Below are 8,692 nucleotides of genomic sequence, written 5' to 3' on the forward strand. Positions count from 1 at the left end.
AATAAATAAATAAATAAATAAATAAATAAATAAATAAATAAATAAGCTTGCCTTGCCTGCACAGCTGTTTTATATATGACATGTTCTGTTTACACTCAGATTCTATACATCCTGCTGCCTTTGTTCTGTCCTGCAGAATCCTGGAATATATAGTTCAGTGAAGAACCAATACAACTTTACCAGGGAGGATTTATGCATCTCACTGAGCTACATCCGAGCACAGTATTCTAAGTCCCTCCTCAAACACAAATCCTGTAATTCCATTCAATGAACAAATGGCTGTTGGCGTGGTATCAAACTATCGTATCTGTGTAGTGTATGTACACTGATGATTACTTGCAGACAATGCATGTTTTGCAAATACACACATTTTAAAATGATGCATATTTCAATAACGAATATCTGATTTAGTACACTTTGCTGCCTCTCAAACACCATGAAAACCTCAGAAACAGACAGAGGTCTGAGAAAAAGAAGAAGAAAAAACATTTCATTTTATTGCCAGTCTCAGGAGATGTGAAATGTATGTTTTCATAGGAAAATGCCAATCCAGCAATCTCCTTTTCCATCCCTAGAGGTGCTGCTGCCTCGGCTCTTGGAAACAAGATGCCCAAGGACTGAGGATGACTGGCATATTAGGAATGTGGGCAATGTGCCAAGCCAGTTGGAGTTCAAGAGGGATTTAATGCATTGAAAAAGAGAGAGAGAGAAATGCCACCTAATCCAGCATAACTCTGAATGCAGGGAAGAGAAACATGAAGCTGTAGCAGGCAAATACGGGTGACTGGTCTTTAGAGAGCTTTTTTGTGTCCAGAGCAAATAAAAGAATGAGAAAGAGGACAATGGAAAGTAGCTGGTGGCTGTACAGATGGTACAGTGAGGGAGGAGCTTCCCCATTCATATAGGAATGGGATGTTTCCGCAGTGAGAAGGGGCTGTTTTGACTTTAGTAGATGGGGGTCTTGACCTCCAGGATTCAGAATTGGCAGGCACTGTTGGGTGGCTCTGAAGTGGAAAGCAAGAAGACGGAAACTTCTGTGTTGATTCCTCATTGGGGAAAAATGCTGTCAACATTGGATACACTATGAGCCAGAGGAGGAAACTGACAGAAAATGCCACAACACAACGTGCAAAGACATGACAGGGCACATTCAGATGACCACACGTGGGCAGTAAATTCTCCGACCAACCCACGCCAATTAAGGCACATCCAAATCACTACTGAATCACTACTGACAGGTAGCAGTCAAACATTCTGTCATATGCTTTGGTGCATAAGATAATGAGATTCACTGAGACAGGGGTACACATACCACCCAGCTAATATTATGATGTTGTGGGATCTTGTTTTGCAAGCATGGGAGTAATGGCTATCCACCCCATCCCTCATCAAGCTCTCTCAGCTCCTCTTTTTCTCTGCTTTCTTTTCCATATAGTAATTCAGCCCTTCAAAAAACCTCTTGCTTACAAATGTGGCCAGTCGCTTCTGTGTCCACAATTTAAAACTCCAAGGAAAATACCAGAACCTGAAGTTGGTTGCTTTTGGACAAGTTCTCTGTTTACTGGCTGGGATGCAAATCAATATAAGTACATTCTCTCTCTTTCTCCCTCCCTGTGACTTCTCTCTCCCCCTCTGCCCCCGTATGTCTTTGCATGTATGTTTACATTTAAATCTGTGGAAAGCTGAAGCCTCAATATACCATCTCTCCCAGAAGTAAGCCCTGATTCTCATCAATAAGACTCATTAGTTTCCTAAAGGACAGGCAAGTAGTTTTGGCCATTGCTATGAAATAGTTCAGTAAAAAAAGTAAAACAAGCATCTTTGAGGTCATGTATCTTTAAGCCCAGTATGCTCTAATCCAGTGGTTCTTAACCTTTGTTACTCGGATGCTTTTGAACTGCAACTCCCAGAAACCCCAGTCAGGACAGCTGGTGGTGAAGGCTTCTGGGAGTTGCAGTCCAAAACTCCTGAGTAACCCAAGGTTAAGAACCAGTGCTCTAATCCTCTTGGGTTGCACATTGCTGGCATTTCCACAGCATTGCCGTTGTCAAGTAATGGTGAACAGCTTGTGCAGTCAGCCCATCTATCTGCTAAATCATCATCTTTAAAAAGAAATGCTGTGCCCCTCAATATTAGAAGAAAGCCAGCTTGTTTTCCGGGAGAGCTCATGCCCTAACTAATGAAGTGAAAAGAGTAAGAGGTGGGACAGCAGGGAGGAAAGCTCTTCTCTCTTAATTTGTTGTGCTGACTGTAAAGTTCAATTACATTAATGGTTTGCTGTGTTTCTGAGAACTGAAGTACTGCAGCTAATTAATCACCCTGGAGTTATACTGTGCACAGAGTAATAGAACATTTCACATGCTGATGAAACCCATGCCAGGGCTCCCCCCACTGTGAAGCGCGCGCGTGCGCGTGCGCGTGCGCGCGCACACACACACACACACACACACACACACACACACACACACACACACACACACACACACACACGGTTGAATAATTGCTGGAAGTTGAATGGATTAAGAGGAGTGGGGGTGGGGGTTTTGAAATTTCATTGGTTTTATTAGATGATATTGAATGCAAGCAGATGGAATTTGATAACAGGGTTATCAAAGGGTTATGAAAAAAAGTATCAAAATTATGCTAAACGTGTATTGCAATTTTGATTTCTCAGACCATTTTCCCATACTCTGTCTCTGACATTTTTCACAATGCCGTAAGGTGGGTCTGCATTGTCCTCATACCCATATTGTAGTCAGAAGCTTCCAATATGGCTTTCCCAACATCACATACAGCAGTGACAGTCATTTTGGTATATTTAGGAGTCTATTTTTTGCCTCTAGGGTCCACCAGGCACCACACAGATCACCAAATAATCAGACACACCCTGAAATGACAGAGGAAGGAACCAGACATGGCTAGAGGAATACTGATGGTTTTCCAAAGAAGAAGGAAGGAAGGAAGGAAGGAAGGAAGGAAGGAAGGAAGGAAGGAAGGAAGGAAGGAAGGAAGGAAGGAAGGAAGGAAGGAAGGAAGGAAGGAAGGAAGGGAGGGAGGGGGGAAAAGGGGGGGAACAGTTTTGGTGTTAAACAGAGAAAGCACAAAGCACTTCATGTTGAGTCATCTTAAGTTGCTGGCATGGCGACTTCCCTTCTCTGCCTCCTTCAGCAGCTGCCTACTCAGACAAGGAAGTGGAGCAAGGATTCCTGCAGCACTGCAGTGTGAGTGGGCACCTGCTAGAGAAGCTGGGGAAGGGAAGTCTGGGCGCTTGCTGGAACTGGAACAGTGCGATCATGAGAAGGGGAGGGAATAAGCAGCACATGCTGGGTGGAGAGTAGGGGAGTTGGCAAGGCTGGGGGAAGGGGATGCGTGACACCTGTGGTGCTGACAACCTAAGACAACCTGGCAGAGGGGCCCTGCAACTTCCTAGGAGTTTCCAGGAATGGCAACTCACCATTTTATTTAATGTTTATCTAGTGGAAAGCTTTGAGTGAGGGGAACCTGATGGGGCTCAGCACCAGAAAAGCAGCCTTGAAGGGGGTATACATCACCCAGCCATTATGCAGACAGTTTACAGCAGAAGGTACACTAGGAATTTCCTCCTGACTCATTTGATATTAGTCTGGCACAATCCTGTGCATGTTTTCTGTATTCAGTGGGGCTTACTCCTAAGTAGGAGCATCTATCTATGCAAACTATCGTTACCATGACATTACTCCACAAATAAAATCTCAGATGCATTTACTGAGAAAGCAGTGCAAAGTATTATCACAGGAGACCTGCTGAGATACAAAAGCAGGACCATCTGGAGATCAACCAGTATGGACGAGAACACAGCAGCCACAAAAGAGAGCAAACACACTGTAGAGAATTGACTTGCGGGTAAAAGAGATCGTATGGTTCAAACAAAGCAGGGTGCACATTGAAAGAGAAAGTGGAACTTCTCTCAGGGTCACGAGTACCGAAGATTCGGTAGTCTGAAGATTTGTGGAAGTCCCCATATATATAATGCCAGCTCCAGAATATGGTGTTAGTGTTTACAGAAGACACGAGATGTATCTAACTGCACATGTAAGCAAAAATCCTGTTACTTTGTTATGCACATGGAAGGCAAATGGCATAGTTTTCAGTGGCTTCTAGCTGGCAGTTAATGAGTCCCCACTGGGATTCTTGAGTACAAGCTAAGCTAGTGGGCACACACCCCAAAATGCCAATGGTGACTTGTTAATTGCCAGCTAGAAGCAGCTGAATGTTATGTCCTTTGTTTTTTACATGCATAACTAAGCAAGGGGATTCCAGCCATTGCCTGAATGTGGAGTAGAAGGGCAAGTGTGTAGCATTTCCCCACTCTGACAGGCTCCATGTCACTTGGCTGCTGCATCGCAAAGAGTGGGGGAGTGCAACACGTATGGCTTCTGCTCCACATTTAGGCAACAGAATACTAGCCAATATACAGAGACCCACACTGCACATTAACAGACAATGCTGAAAATGCCTGATTGTCACAGAAGGTGCTTTTCACACCTCTCTTAGTTTGTAAATGAGTTTTCTAATTGTTCATCAAGAATTATGTACATCATTTGCAAGTATGATTGCTAAGTCATGAATTTCTTCACTGTGGTTCCAATTTGTGAAGGTGGAAAAACTGGAAGAATTTCTAAACCATCTCAACAGCATCCACCCAGATATACAACTCACCATGGAAAAAGAAATAGAGGGACAACTCCCTTTCTTAGATGTCATGGTCATACGCAATCCTGACCTTCTATTGGGACACAAGGTGTTCAGAAAACCCCCACACACATACTGGTACCTACACAAAAAATCCAACCACCACCCATGACAAAAAAGAGGCATAATCAAAACACTGGTAGACTGTGCAAATCGGAACTGTGAAGCTCAATTTCTCAGCACCGAACTCAACCATCTGAATTGGGCCCTACAGGCAAATGGCTATTCCAAGAATGAAATCACAACAGCCATCAAACCAAGAAAACAACACCAAACTGAAGAGGAAAAACAACCACCCACAAATAAAATTTTTCTGCTATACATCAAAGGGGTCACGGACCGCATGGGGAAACTTTTGAAAAAACAGAACCTACAAACAGTATTCAGACCCACCACAAAAATACAACAAGTATTACAGTCAGCAAAGGACCAAAGGGACCCCCTCACCACTACCAGTTTTGGCCAGGTATATATTAGAACCACAAAACGCAGCATCCACACCAGAATCAAAAAACATGAAAGACACTGCAGACTAAAACAACCGGAAAAATTGGCACTAGCTGAACATGCCCTGAAACAAGCTGGACATTATGTTAGACTGCACAGGGAAGCCACTGAAATTCACAAACACCAGCAGAGCTTCAACAAAAAAGAAGGTCTAAAACTCAACAAAGCTTGGCTTCCAGCACTGAAAAACACAGCCTGCAAAAGGTCAATGAATTTTACCCAGCCACAAGGACCAGTGATCACTGCACACAAAAGACCAACTAATGACACCCATCAACCACAGTGACAGATCATCTCTGCCCCTTATCACAACAATACACCCACAACAAAAAACACGCTGATCACCGTAATCACCCAATCATCTGAAAAGGACAAAAAGCTGATCCCACAGCTATAAATACTCAACTATTCCACAAAACTGCACCAGACCATAGACAGAGTTCTGACTCCTGTCCTTTGAAGATGCCAGCCACAGAGACTGGTGAAACATTAGGAAGAAAAACCTCAATAACATGGCAAGACAGCCTGAAAAACCTACAACAACCATTCATTCTGTTGCTTTCAGCCCTGTGCTCCAGTCTATCAAGATCATTTTGAATTTTGTTTCTGTCTCCCAGGATATTAGCTATTCTGCCCAATTCTGCAAATTCGACAAGCATTCCCTGCACTCCCTCATCCAAGTTATTAATAAAAATATTGAAGAGCATGGGGCCCAGGACTGAGCCTTTGGGTACCCCACCTGTTACCTCCTCTCAGTTAGAGAAGGACCCATTAATCCTCACCCTCTGAGAACAATTCGGCAGCCAATTGTGTATTCACCTGACACTTGATCTATCCAGCCCACACCTAGTTAGCTTGCTAGAAAGGACATCATGGGGCACTTTGTCAAAAGCTTTGCTGAATTCAAAATATACTACATCTACAACATTCCCTCTGTCTCTCAGGGAGGTTACCGGATCAAAAAACGAGATCAAATTAGTTTGGCAGGATTTGTTCTTGGCAAATCCATGTTGGTTTCTAGTTATTACTGCATTATTTTCTAGGTGCTTGCACAATGACCGCTTTATGATCTGCTCTAGAGTTTTGCCTGGGATTGATGTCAGGCTGACTGGCCTGTAGTTCCTTGATTCCTCTTTTTTGCCCTTTTTGAAGATAGGGACAACATTAGCCTTCTTCCAATCCTTTGGCACCTCACCCATTTCCAGTGATTTCAAGAAAATAAAACTGGGCCTTCTCACCAGTGGCTCCTCGATTATGGAATTATCTATCTTCAGAGATCCGTATGGCCCCTTTGCTGGGTATATTTAAAAGCCAATTAAAAACCTGGCTATTTAGGCAGGCCTTCCCTCCGGGCACTAACTGATCTATCTTCTTTGTTTTTTCCATCTTGAATGATTAATTATTTTTGGATATTGATGTTATCTTTATCTCTACCCAGATTAGTCGAATGACTAGATGGGCGGGATATAAATATAATAAATAAATAAACAAAAACAGCAGTTTTGAGAGTTCTTCAGCAAGTTCCTTCAGTACTTTCAGATGCAGTTCATCTGGCCCTGGAGACTTGAACTCATTCAAGGTGGTAAGGTATTCCTTGACTATTTGTTTATCTATCTCCAGCTGCAATCCTGTCCCCCTCCCCATCCCAATCTTGCACTTCCAATTTGTTTGGAAGTTCATAGTCTGTCTTATGGGAAAAGACTGAACTAAAATAGGAATTGAGCACCTTTGCCTTTTCTTTGTTACCTGTTATCATTTTTCCATCTCCATCGCAGAGCGGTGCCACTATGTCTTTTGTTTGTCTTTTGCTAATTACATACTTGAAGAATGCTTTGTTAATTGCTTTTAGTGTCTCTAGCTAACCTCAGCTCATTCTCAGATTTTGCCCTCCTAATGCCATCCCTGCTTTTCCTTGCTACTTGTCTGTACTCATCCTTGGTGGCCTCACCTTCTTTCAACTTTCTGTAAATGACTTTTTTGTTTGTTTGTTTTTAGGTCCTCCCTGAGCTTTTTGTGAAGCCACATTGGCCTTTTTTGCCTCCTCACCCCCTTTTTTTCTTGTTGGAATTGTTTGTAGTTGTGCCTTTAGAATTTCTTTTTTTAGACGCTCCCACCCTCCTTGGACTCCATTTCTTGTTAGGCTCTCCTGCCATGGGACCTTACTTATCCTTGTTCTGAGGTTATTAAAATTGGCTTTTTAAAAATCCAGCAAAAGTGTGCAGCTACACTGTGCTTTCGTTTCCTTTGAAATCAAGAATTCTAGAAGGACATGGTCACTCTCGCCTAGAGTTCCCCTTACTGCTACTTCCAAGTCACCTCTATTGGTCAGAATCAAGTCAAGGATAGCAAATCCTCTAGTTTCTTTCTCCACTTTTTGTAGGAGAAAATTATTAGCCACACAAGCCAGAAATTTCTTGGAAGGGCCATACTTGGCAGAATTTGTCTCCCAACATATCTCTGGATAATTGAAATCTTCCATCATTACTACGTCGTGTCTCTTTGAAAACCCTGCAATTTGTTTTCCAAAATTTCATCTGCTTCCTCTCTTTGATTGGCCAGTCAGTAGCAGACTCCAACTACCAAGTTCCATATGTATATTCTGAGAAGAATGGTCCAACAAATTGGCAAGACAGCACCCATTTCCATTCTATATGTGGACCCTGATTGAAGTAACAACTGAACCTCACATCCATACAAGCAATGCTAATCTGCTTAGGTAGGGCAGGAGAGTTTGTGTGGCACACATGGCTTCTGCAATAGAGTCAAATTGCCACTGCCACTGCCATAATATAGCACCTAAGGCAGTTACCGCACCCTGTCTAATGGTAGGGCCAGTCTTGTTGCTGAAGCTTCTAATGAACTGCTTGGTAGTTTAGTGGTTTAGGTCTCTGGCTGCGGAGCCAGAATTTCAGAATTCAATTCCTCGCTGTGCCTTCTTGACAGTGGCCGGACTTGATGATCCAATGGATCCCTTCCAACTTTGCTGTTCTAAGATTGTGATGATGATGAGACAACTGTATTTGTATCCCAAGGTGAGGAACTTCCTAACTCTATGAGGGAAAACGACATCATATGGGACCCTAATGGGACAGAGAAGTCCAAACTCTTTTTAATCCTCATGGGAAACCACCAAGGCACCAGAATAATAATAAAAATCTAATACAGAATAATGCTATCTAAATGTCAAATGCCCAGTGCTCCTCTCTCCTCAACCTTTCAAAGACAAAAAGGACATTATTGCTGGACAGGGCACGATACAGCTTGTGAATCACAAGGTTTGGGAGCTGCTTGTGAAGGAAAGAAGTGGATTCTGCAGGCTTTTATGGCATTTCTCACTTCCTACACCCATGACCTTATCTTAGCCCATAGTGAATTAAATCAGATTAATTAATTATAACATCTGCAACAGTCTAGCTCAGTGCTAAAAAAACTTGACAAAAATAAATTATGCCTT

This window comes from Pogona vitticeps, chromosome 2, assembly GCF_051106095.1.
Source record: "Pogona vitticeps strain Pit_001003342236 chromosome 2, PviZW2.1, whole genome shotgun sequence".
NCBI classification, from domain to species: domain Eukaryota; kingdom Metazoa; phylum Chordata; class Lepidosauria; order Squamata; family Agamidae; genus Pogona; species Pogona vitticeps.